The sequence below is a fragment of the Mandrillus leucophaeus genome, unplaced genomic scaffold (genome assembly GCF_000951045.1).
Source record: "Mandrillus leucophaeus isolate KB7577 unplaced genomic scaffold, Mleu.le_1.0 Scaffold1174, whole genome shotgun sequence".
Classification (NCBI taxonomy): Eukaryota; Metazoa; Chordata; class Mammalia; order Primates; family Cercopithecidae; genus Mandrillus; species Mandrillus leucophaeus.
Genome location: NW_012100032.1, coordinates 590653 through 603582, shown reverse-complemented (window position 1 = coordinate 603582; position 12930 = coordinate 590653).

Sequence of the window (12930 nt, the reverse complement as noted above, 5' to 3'; positions counted from 1 at the left end):
AATCTATTGGTTTGGGGAATTTTATTTTTTGTGATCAATGTTACTTTAGCCTTATGGTATGCATATAAATAAAAAAGTTTTCTTCCGTGATTATTTTGTAAAGTTTTCTAATTTTGTAAATAAACTTTTTCTTTTTGTCTCCCCCTTCCCCCACTCTGCAACCAGAGCAATTCTGCTTTCACAGGGGTTTGTATTTGGGCTCTCATGAAGCTTTTGTTTGAGGAAAGAGTTCCATGGCAACGCAAAGATTGGACGAGGTTACTGTTGAAGTCCCTTCCAGCTCTAAGATTGCAAAATTCTATTAAATAATCCCCGTTCTCAGTACTTATGTGGACACCTCAGACCACTTTACTGCCCTCCCTGAACAGTTGAATGAGACTTGCTCCCACATGATCTCTTACCTCATCCTGAATCACTGCTCGTGAGACGATTGCATCCTCAGTCTGTGTTTAAGACACATCTTCCAGAGCCAAGTGGAAGTGTTCCTGCTCTCTTTCTGACTCCTAAGGTGGGAAATACAGAGGCCTCCTTTGTCTTTAGCCTATTGTTCCCATGGTCAAGGGAAAGAGGACTCCTTGAGGGTGCTGGAGCTTCATAAATCTCTGACCTTAGTGACCCAATGTTTCTTCAAAGAGCCCCTGTATGATGGGGTTAACGTCCCATAAGGGATCTGAAAGGAGCCTCCACACCCCTGCTGAGCGCTGCCCTGTCCCCTCCAGCTCCCAAGCAGCTTCCACATCATTCATGCCCTTTCTTCCCCTCCAAAGTCTCATTGAAGAGTAGTTTAAAATCACCATTATCATTCTTCATGCAGTTAAAGTCAGATTTACCCACCATGATTTAGTCAAAAGTCATATAAGATGCCTGTCTGTCCTCTGAAGCCAGTTCTAAGACATCTGCAAAATAAGGTACTTGTGAATTCTAATACATTGACTAAGGAAATAAACAACAGCAAAAAAGACGCAACTATTCCAGGATCTTAAAAACCCATTGGGACATTCACAATGTGATCAAAGTTTCAAATGCACAGATTAAGAAAACATCCCTGTGGCCTGTACCTGGAATTTTGTGATAAAACAGCTGTTGGTAGGTTATGTTAAGGTTGAACAAGTTTCATTGGTATAATTTCTATACAGCAAAATGTGCCATAATGCCTACTGTAACATGTGCGTCACAGAATTGAAAAATATTTTTAAAAAATCATTTGGAGAGAACCAGTGAAACTCACTCTTTTCCCCAAGCTATATTAACCTCAAATTTACCTGTGTTCCTGAAATACATACTTGCTATTTTTTTCAGAAACACTGACATCTAGCTCACTGGAACACTAAAGCCATGGCTTATTTTTTTGGAGCCTCAGAAAACTGTCTCTCTTTTATACCTCAGGCATCTCCTGTTCTTATGCCCTCCCCTCTCCACCAAGATTTGAAAAATGCCCCTTATTAACACAGCAAACAAAAGCCATGCCCGCAGTGCTGTACTACAGTACGGCCTCTTCCACTACTATCCACACTTAGTTCTGTGTCTCCTAAACCCTGAAGGTTGCCCTTATTATCCCAAACCCTTCACCTATTTCTCTTTTCCAAAACGTTTGCCATCTTTTTCCACTTGCTCCTCCTAAGTCAGCGTGACCAGTTCCACCTATAGCCCTGAGGGGTCCTATGAAGCTTCCTTTCTGAAATCTTGAAACCAAACCAGGAGTCTTTCTAATCATCATTACTATTTGCTAAGTATTTATTATGTTCCAAGCACCATCTGAGGCACTTTAACATATTTGCTCATTTAAAACTCACAGTAGTCCTGTGAGATGGGTATTATCTCCATCCTACACTTCAGAAAACAGTCCAAGATCACCCAGCCAGTAAATTATGAACTGCAATTCAAACCCTGGTCTGTTTGATCGAAAAACCCAGCCTCTTAACTGCCTGTATCCCACCTGTATTCCCTGAGCCTGGGAGGCTAGCCAGGCTAGACCACTGGATCCTTTGAATTCCGTAACATAGTTTCCCTTGATTTAAGATTCTGAAGGTGGTAAGCATAATGATAGTTTCCCAAAGATGTCCACATCCTAATGCCAAGAATCTGTAAATATGTCACTTTACTTGACAAAAGGGGACTTAGCAAATGTGATGAAGTTAAGGATCTCGAGATGGGGTAATTTTCCTATATTATCTGAGTGGGCCCACTGTAATCACAAGGGTCCTTTTAAGATGGAAGGGGAGGCCGGACACAGTAACTCACACCCATAATCCCAGCACTTTGGGAGGCCGAAGTGGGTGGATCACCTGAGGTCAGGAGTTCAAGACCACCCTGGCCAACATGGTGAAACCCCGTCTCTACTGAAAATACAAAAATTAGTTGGGCGTTGTGGTGTGTGTCTGTAGTCCCTGCTACTCAGGAGGCTGAGGCAGGAGAATCACTTGAATCTAGGAGACGGAGTTTGCAGTGAGCAGAAATCACGCCATTGCACTCCAGCCTGGGTGACGGAGTGAGACTCCATCTAAAAAAAAAAAAAGATGGAAGGGGAAAAAAAAAAAGATGGAAGGAGGGTCAGAGAGGGAAATGTGGCTGTGGAAGCAGAGGTCAGAGAGAGAAAGAGATTTCAAGATGCTGTTGTTGGTCTTGAAGACGGAGGAAGGGGCCATGAGTTAAGGAATGAAGGTGGTCTCCAGAAGCTTTTGGAAAAGGCAGGGAAACAAATTTTCCTCTAGAGCTTCTAGAAGAAACGAATCACTGCTCACACCTTAATTTTGGGACTTCTGACTTCCAGAACTGTAAGATAAATTTGCTTGTTTCAAGCCACTAAATTTGTAGTAATTTGTTGCATTAAAGCTTAGGAACCTTGTCTACTGTAGTAGATTAAACATAGCACATCCTTTGCAGCTGCTCCCAGGGAGTGGAGGAAACTATTTTCCTAGTTCTTGAAGCTGACTGGCCATGTGACTTGATTTAACCAATGACACGTGACAGAATTGGCGGTGTGTGATTTAGGAGCTGAGGCCTCAGGAAACCTCCTTACAGCTTCTGCTCTCCTTCTCTTAGATGCTGCCACCATGTGGACAAGTCTGAGCTGTATTTCTGTAGTCCTCAGCTAATGCCAACTGCCAGACAAGTGAGAAGGGCCACCCGGTTGAGTTGACAGCTGACAGCAGCCACATGAGAGCGCCACACAAAGCTAGCAGGAGAACCTCTTGGCTGCACCCCGCCCAAATCAACAGCCCCTTGAGAATTATGAGCAAATAAAATGGTTACTTTAAGCCATTAAGCTTTGGGGTACAGCAATAAATAAATGAACTTTTGAAAAGTACCAATTATGCCTACCCTCCATCCCACCAAATCTAATGATGAACAGTTTCTTGGTAAGAATACCTGCTCATCTTTTTATTGTGGCTGTTGTTCATCAGCCAGGTTTGGAAATCACTCGTGTGTAGACCAAGTCCTGTTGGGTCACCTGGCTCTTGGAAGGTCTTAGAGGACCACTATACCTGCTCTATTCACAGCATTTGGGCCAAGGAACTAGTTCTCTCTCAATGACCTAGTGTACAGGTTAGGGCTTTTTCTATTGCAAATATCAACCTAAAACTGCTTAAAGAAAATGTACCAGCTGGGCGCGGTGGCTCACACCTGTAATCCCAGGACTTTGGGAGACCAAGGCAGGTGAATCACCTGAGGTCAGGAGTTTGAGATCAACCTGGCCAACATGGTGAAACTTCGTGTCTACTGAAAACACAAAAATTAGCCAGGTGTGGTGGCAGGAACCTGTAATCCCAGCTACTTGGGAGGCTGAGGTTGGATAGTGGCTTGAACCCAGGAGGTGGAGGTTGCAGTGACCAGAGATTGTGCCATTGCTCTCCAGCCTGGGTAACAAGAGTGAAACTCTGTCTCAAAAAAAAAAAAGAAAAGAAAAGAAAATGTACCATATACCTTTTTTACAGTATTTTTTTAAAAAGCAGTAAAGCTAAATTTGGATATGATGGGTGCCTGTCTTATCTCCATTTCTTGTTTCTGTATTCCAACATACTAGTTTCATTCTCAGGGTTCTTTTGTGCAAGCAAGTTGGCAACTGCAGTTCCAGATTCAACTCAGTAGAAAAGCTGTCTCAGTCATCCCACAGTCTCTCTGTAATTCACTGGCTTTGACTGGGCCCATTGTTATACCATATCTGCGGCCAGGAAAACATAATACTCCGAATGGTCAGGCCTGAGGCTTCTAGACCCAGCAGTAGAAACATATTGGACAGAAAGTTAGGGAAACAGTGACTTTCAGAGGAAAGTTGCTATAGAAGGTCCCAAAAAAGAGATACGTGAATATGGTACAGAAAACACAACAGGTATTCACTACAGCTAGGTGTTGGAAATCAGTTTTATCTGTGTCCCGAAAGTCCACATCAGGGTCACCAGGCTACTGGAAGTCTTTAAAATTCCCAAGTCTCAAAAACCTGGACACCAGACTTTGAAATGCATCTCACCATGTCACCCAAACGATGGAAGACAGGTTCCCCTCTGCCTCAAAAATGGCCCCCAAGCTCTGTAAAACAATTCATGAAGTACTTTCATGCATGATAATCACAGCCCAGCACCTAGGGGCCCTACCACCATGCCTCTGTGTTCCTAATGCTCAAATTTCATTCACCTATCTGTACTTTAATAAAAGCTGGATTGGGGGTGTTCTGGTCAAACATGTTCCTTTCCTAGGGTTGTTAAAACTAAGCTGGAAATGTAAGAAGTTGCAGAATATTGTTTTTATTTAGATTACATTCATGGAAACAACCATATGTGCCTGGAAGAAAGGCTTGGTTGAGCACCTAGTGGGAATAGTTGGGGTATAAGGGTAAGGCTCCCAAGAGACATTCCAAAAAATCCTAATGATCCCTACACTGTCTCAAAGCAGGGTAGATCCAGTTATCTGCAGGACTGGGGAGTCTCAAGCTGGAGGTCCTCCTCTCTGTCCTTTTCTCTGTCCAGCTCAGCCCCTTCTCTAATAATGATGATCAAATATCTGGGTTGGAGGAAAAATCAGGTGTTTCCATGGGCATTGATTAGAATGATGCATGCATGGGTCTGGCTGACTCCTTCATTATTTATTAATAATCTTCATATTCCCCATGCCAGACACTAGTGACGCTCAGCAAGGATGCCGATGTCAGCAGAATTTTAGAAACTATTCCCCAATACATAGACATCTCTGTCTTAATTCGTCCTACTTTCCCAACATTTTATTTGCTGGTCACCTTGGCTTGAGAAACCCTTCACTTTTGTTTGTTTGCTTGCTGCTTACTTGCTTGCTATTTAAGAGAAAAGCCTGCTCTTGTCCTGGAAGCCTGGAAACACACACAGCCTTCCTAGGTTGAGACCTCTGCAGGAACTGCAGAGATTAGCAAATATGTCTCCACTGGGCCCTGGAAATCAGCCTCTTTCCTTCAGGATTTCCAGGCCCCCCTTGGCTTTTATTGTCTGGAGCTCCAGGAGCTGCTCTCTTCTGATGCTCTGACATTTGTTGCTGGTCTTCTTCTTCCTCCTCCTCCTTCTTCTTCCTCTTCTTCCTCTTCTTTCTCTTCTTCTTGTGTGTGATGGTTTTAATAGTTGATACCAATCCAATTTTTAAAATTATGCTTTAAGGTAAAGGGATTTGAGAGGATGTCTTTCTGTATTCTAGCTTTGGATTGAGACCAGAATTTCCAGAATCCTGTAAAAGTCGGTGGCCTCCAGGTTCCAGGCTCCTTTTCACCATCTTCAGGGTCTCAGTACTGTCACAGCCTCTTGTTAATGTCTGGAAAACCTCTAATAAGCTCAGCTGCACCAATGTTTAGGGATCAAAGCTGCTGTTCCTCCCAGGAGCATTGGTACCTTGCAGGTTTTTAAGTGGCATTAACGCATGCTAGCCTGTGTCTAATAAAGACTCCATGATGAGAACATTCTGTCAGATTGCTGTATTAGTTCATTTTCATGCTGATGATAAAGACATACCCAAGACTGGGTAATTTATAAAGGAAAGAAGTTTAACTGACTCACAGTTTCACATGGCTGGGGAGGCCTCACAATCATAGGGGAAGGTGGAGGAGCAAGGCATGTTTTACATAGCAGCAGGCAAGAGAGCATGTGCAGGGGAACTCCCCTTTATCAAACCATCAGATCTTGTGAGGCTTATTCACTATCACGCAAACAGGATGCAAAAGACCTGCTCCCATGATTCAATTACCTCCCACCAGGTACCTCCCATGACACATGGGGATTACGGGAGCTACAATTCAAGATGAGATTTGGGTAGGGACACAGACAAACCACATCAATTGCAGTCTCGTTGGCTTGCAATAGGGATGAGAACTTTTCACAGGTATCTTCACAGCCTTATGTTTGCTGTTTTATATTACAAAGAATACGGATGAAGAGATGCCTAGGGTGAGGCATTGGGGAAGCAGTGCAGAGATTCCATGTCCTCTCTGGGCATGCCACTGTCTAGGAACCTCCATGCATTCAGCTATCTGGAAGCTCCACAGCTGCTCTCCTGAGATATAGATACCACTACTGAATTGGGAAATCACAGTTTTCAATGAGGGAGACACCTTTAAAGAACTCTAGTTTTATCCAGTGCGTGCTCCTTAATAATATTGAACATGAAGATCAAGAAAGGTCCACTGAAGTAAGAGCAATATGTCTTCATATCATCTTTCCCCAGAGGTGTCATAGCCCTAGGAACTGGAGAGAACTGGAAAGGAAATTTGATTTTTTAAAATCCAGCCTCTAAAAGAACAATGGTACTGCAAGACATTGCCTACACTCATATAGTCTTTGATTAAACAAATAGCTAGGCCAGGCACGGTGGTTCATGCCTGTAATCCCAGCACTTTGGGAGGCCAAGGTGGGTGGATCACGAAGTCAGGAGTTTGAGACCAGCCTGACCAACATAGTGAAACCCCGTCTTTACTTAAAAAGACAAAAAAAAATTAGCTGGGTAAGGTGGCACACACCTGTAATCCCAGCTACTTGGGAGACTGAGGCAGGAGAACTGCTTGAACCCAGGGGGCAGAGGTTGCAGTGAGCTGAGATTGCACCACTGCCCTACAGCCTGGGTGACAGAGCAAGACTCTGTCTCAAAACAAAACAAAACAAAACAAAACAAAAAAAACAAATAGCTTTACTTGTAAACTACCTGAACTTCTTAGGAAATACCATCAACATTGAAGTGATCCAAAAACCACAGTTTCAGCTTCTTTTCCTCCAGATGTGTGCACCAAAATCAAACAGATTGTATTTAACAAATGTTTTTTATAGGCAAGGCCCTTTGCTAGATGTACAGAAGGAACCAGATCCTCATCCACACCCCATGATCTCCATGGAGGCCCCGCCTTTCTCCTGCCTGTCTTTGTTTTTCACTTACAAAGAATCATGTTCTCAGCTCACAGTCATTGAATCTGTACCCTTTACAGAAACTTAACAGCTTCCGTCCGCTTTTCCTAAATAGTCCTCTCATTTTTGGCTCTACCTGCCTTTCTTGGGCTGGACCTCACAAGCTCAGCATATCCCCACTGTATGACTAGGATGTGTGTAGTTGGGTTGCCAGAAAAAATACAGAATGCCCAGCTGAATTTACATCTCAGATAAATAATGTTTAATTTTTAGTATAAGTGTGTCCCCTGTAATATTTGGAATATAATATACTAAAAAATGATTCGATGTTTATCTGAAATTCAAATTTAACTGGGCACTTCATGATTTTATTTGTTAAATCTTAATACTACATGGAAGGAATAAAATCTTCAGCTGTAATTCCTTAAATTAGACTTGAAACCTAATCTTAGAAAAATCATCCTAAGTAACTTTTCCTCTTTCCCTCTTACAAACTCACATAACCTCACACCTACTCAAGTGCATATAATCTTATTCCCTAAATCTTTTTCTTTTTTAGTTTTTGAATTTTTATTGACTAATTTTTTTTTTTTTTTTTTTTGAGACGGAGTCTCGCTCTGTCGCCCAGGCTGGAGTGCAGTGGCCGGATCTCAGCTCACTGCAAGCTCCGCCTCCCGGGTTCCCGCCATTCTCCTGCCTCAGCCTCCCGTGTAGCTGAGACTACAGGCGCCTTTATTGACTAATTTTTAAGATAAATTTTATACCCAGCAAAATGCACAGCTCTTAAATGCATATTGTGATGAGTTTCAGCAAGTGTGTGCCTCTGTGCAACATACACCAAATCAAGATACGGAATATTTCCATAACTCCAGAAAGTTCCCTTGTGCCCCTCTCCAGTTAATTATCTCATCCCAGAGACAACCATCAGAGATTAGTTTTGCTTGTTCTTAAACCTCATATAAATGAAATTATATAGCATGTATATATTAGTCAGTTCAGGCTACCATAACAAAAATAACATAGACTGGGTGGTTTAAACAAAAGACATTTATTCTTTCACAGATCTGGAGGCTAGAAGTTCGAGATCAGGGTGCCAGCATGGTTGGGTCTTGGTGAGGGCCCACCTCTGGTTTACAGATGGGTGCCTTCCTCATGTGAGCTCACATGGCCTTTCCTTCAATAGGCCAGAAGTCTAAAGTCAAGGTATTGGCAAAGCTGGTTCCTTCTGGAGACGCTGAGAATCTTCTATGCCTCTCTCACAGCTTCTGGTGGCTGCTGGCAATCCTTGGCATTATTTAGCGTGTAGATACATCACTTCAGTCTCTGTCTCCATTGTCACAGGGTCTTCGTTCTTCTGTCTCTGTCTCCGTGTGTCCTCTCCTCCTTTTATAAGGACAATAGTCATTGGATTTAGGGCCCACCCTAATCCAGTTTGACCTTATCTTAGCTTAACTATGATGTCTGCAAAGACTCTGTTTCCAAATAAGGTCACATTCTGAGATTTTAGGTGGACATGAATTTTGGAGAGACACTATTCAACCCACTATAGATAAATACGTAAGAGTTGGAATTGTTCAATCATCTGGAATACTACTTAAATTCTCATATCCCTAAATTTTACTTATGACCTTTTTGGCCTTCTTGTCTTCTAACAGTGGAAGTATGGTACTGAGGCAGCAGTTTTGAAAAATTAAAGGAATAGTAGTTGGAAAAGTCACAGCTGCCAGCCAATACATTGCTATTTATATTTCCTAGCCCTCCTATGCTATCATGCCACACTATACTGCTTCTACATTAAAGCCTACATGCTTACTGCTTACAGATACAGTATCTAAGTGAAACAAGAAAGAGATTCAATGGGAGTCTAGTTTCGCTGAAACTTTAGAAAGAAATTAGATTAATGTGATGTTTCTCAAACTTTAACTTGCATAAGAATCACCTGGAAGGCCTCTTAAAGTGCACTGCTTTTGCAGATGACATAATCTTGTATCTGTCACATTGTATCTATCTATACTTGTAGAAAATCATAAGGAATCCACCGAAAAATATTAGACCTAATAAATGAGTTCAGCAAGGCTATAGGATGCAAGATCAATGCACAAAGATCAATTGTATTTCTATATGCATGCATGAACAATCTGAAAATAAAATTAAGAAAACAATTCATTTTACAACGGCATAATAAAGAAAATACTTAGGAATAAATTTAAGCAAAAACTAAAAAGTACATCATTGAAAGATATTAAATGATACCTAAATAAATGGAAAGAGATCTCATGTTCAGGGATTGAAAGATTTAATATTGCTAAGCGGACAATATTTGCCAAATTGATCTACAGATTCAATGCAATCTGTATCAAAATCCCAGTTGTCTTCTTTACAGAAATTGACAAGCTGATCCTAAAATTCATACAGAAATTCAAGGGACCAAGAATAACCAAAACAATCTTAAAAAAGAAGACCAAAGTTGGAAGAATCACACTTTCTGATATCAACACTTACTGCAGAGCTATAGTAATCAAAACACTTGGTACTGGCGTAAGATCAATAGAATTGAGAATCCAGAAATAAAGCCTCACATTTACGGCTAATTGATTTTTTTTTTTTTTTTTTTTGAGACAGAGTCTTGCTGTGTTGCCCAGGCTGGAGTGCAGTGGTGTGATCTCAGCTTACTGCAACTTTTGCCTCCTGGGTTCAAGTGATTCTCATGCCTCAGTCCCCCAAGGAGCTGGGATTACAGGCGCATGCTACCACACATGGCTAATTTTTGGATTTTTAGTAAAGAGGGGGTTTCACTATGTTGGCCAGTGTATTAGACCATTCTTATTTTGCTATGAAGAAATACCTGAGACTGGGTAATGTATAAAGAAAAGATATTTAATTGACTCAGTTCTGCATGGGCTTGGGAGGCCTCAGGAAGCTAACAATCATGGCAGAACGCACCTCTTCACAGGGCAGCAGGAGAGAAAATGAGTGCCGAGCGAAAGGAGAAGCCCCTTATAAAACCATCAGATCTCGTGAGAACTCACTATCAAGAGAACAGCATGCGGGGGGAACTGCCCCCATGATTCAATTATCTTCACCTGGTCTCACACTTGACACGTGGGGATTATTACAATTCAAGGCGAGATTTGGGTGGGGACACAGAGCCAAACCATATCAGCCAGGCTGGTCTCAAACTCTTGGCCTCAAGTGATCCACCTGCCTCAGCCTCCCAAAGCGCTGGGATTACAGATGTGAGCCATTATGCCTGGCCGGCAAATTGATTTTTGACAAGACAATTCAATGGAGAAATAAGTAGTCTTTTCAACAAAGGGTTGTGGGACAACTTGATATCTTTTTTTTTTTTTTTTTGAGACAGAGTCTCGCTCTGTCGCCCAGGCTGGAGTGCTGTGGCCGGATCTCAGCTCACTGCAAGCTCCGCCTCCCGGGTTCCCGCCATTCTCCTGCCTCAGCCTCCCGAGTAGCTGGGACTACAGGTGCCCGCCACCTCGCCCAGCTAGTTTTTTGTATTTTTTAGTAGAGATGGGGTTTCACCGTGTTAGCCAGGATGGTCTTGATCTCCTGACCTTGTGATCCGCCCGTCTCGGCCTCCCAAAGTGCTGGGATTACAGGCTTGAGCCACCGCGCCCGGCCGACAACTTGATATCTATATCAAAAGTATAAAGTTTGACTCCCTACCTCACACTGTTTATAAAAAGTAACTCAAAATAGATCAAAAACCTAAAAGTAAGTGCAAAAGCTGTCAAACGTCTACAAAAAAACAGAGACATAAATCTTCATCACCTTGAATTAGGTAGTGTTTTTTAGACATGATACCAGAAGCACAAGTAACTATGAACAACAAAAATAAAATGTATATTAGAATACATCAAAATTTAAAACTTTTGTCCTTCAAAGGATACCATCAAGAAAATACCAAGACAATCCACATAATGGGAGAAAATTTTTGCTAATCATATGTTTGATAAAGGACTTGTAACTAGAATAAATGAAGAACTCTTACAACTCAATAATAAGACAAATAACTCAATTTAAAAATAGGCAAAGAATCTGAATAGGCATTTCTCCAAAGAAGATATACAAATGGACAATGAGCACATGAAGATATGCTCAACATCATTGGCCATCAGGGCAATGCAAATCAAAACCAGTATGAGACAGCATAATACCAAAAACAATATGAAACAACCTGGGAAACATTCTGGCAGTTCCTCAAAATGTTAAATATAGAGTTACCATATGACCCAACAATTTCACTCCTATGTATATACGCCAAAGAAATAAAAACGTGTTCACACAAAAACTTGTATATGAATGTTCATAGCATCATTCGTAGCCTCAAAGTGGCTATAAAACCCAAATGTCTATCAGCTGACTAATGGGTAAACAAAATGTCATGTACACATACAATGGAATATTCTTTAGCAATGAAAAGAAATGAAGTACTGACACATGTACATAAAAGGCTCAACATGGATACGCCTTGAAAACAGTTTATTGCTGTTTATTGAAAACAGTAAATGAAAGAAACCAGTCACAAATGCATGCATTGTATAATTCTATTTATATGAAATGTACAGAAAAGGCAAATCAATAGGAACAGAAAGTTGATCAGTGGTTGTCTAGGACTGAGCAGCTGAGGAAAATCGAGGAGTAACTGCTAATGGGTACAGGGTTTTTTTGAGGGTGATGAAAATGTTCTAAAATGTTGATTGTGGTGATGGTTGCACAACTTTGTGAATATTCTAAAAGCTATTGAATTGTCCACTTTAAATGTGTGAGCTGTAGGGCAATGAACTATGTCTCGATAAAGCTATTATTGAAACAAGCACAGGGCCAGGTACAGTAGCTCACACCTGTTATCCCAGCACTTTGGGAGGCCGAACAGGTGGATTACTTGAGGTCAGGAGTTTGAGACCAGCTTGGCCAACATGGCCAAACCCTGCCTCTACTAAAAACACAAAAATTAGTCGGTCGTGGTGGTGAGTGCCTGTAATCCCAGCTACTTGAGAGGCTGAGGCAGGAGAATCACTTGAACCTGGGAGGCGAGATTGCAGTGAGCCAAGATTGCACAGCTGCACTCTACCCTGGGCGGCAAAGCGAGATTGCATCTCAAAAGAAAAACAAACAACTCCCCCCCCGCAAAAAAAAAACTCCTTATTTTGTAGGTATAGGGTAATATCTGATAATTTGGTTTTCTGACAAAATCCCAGCTGATGTCACTGCGGCTCTAGATACCACATTTTGAGAACCACTGGATTACGACCCTGTAGTGAACGATGGACAGGGAGGGAGGATGAGGTGTGGTGGTCAGAGGTGAGTGGGAAGCAGCCCTAGGTGTGGCTCTAGAACTAATAAGATTAGCAGCGAGAGCAGTAGGATAATTGTCGTCCACCCATCTCTCTCCTCCATTTTCATTTTTGCAGGGAGGCCTCAAATTTTTTTTTTTTTTTTTTTTTACAGGCATGCGCTATCACACCCAGTTAAGTTTTGTATTTTTAGTAGAGATGGAGGTTTTGCCATGTTGGCCAGGCTGGTCTAGAACTCCTGACCTCTGGTGATCCTCCCACCTTGGCCTCCC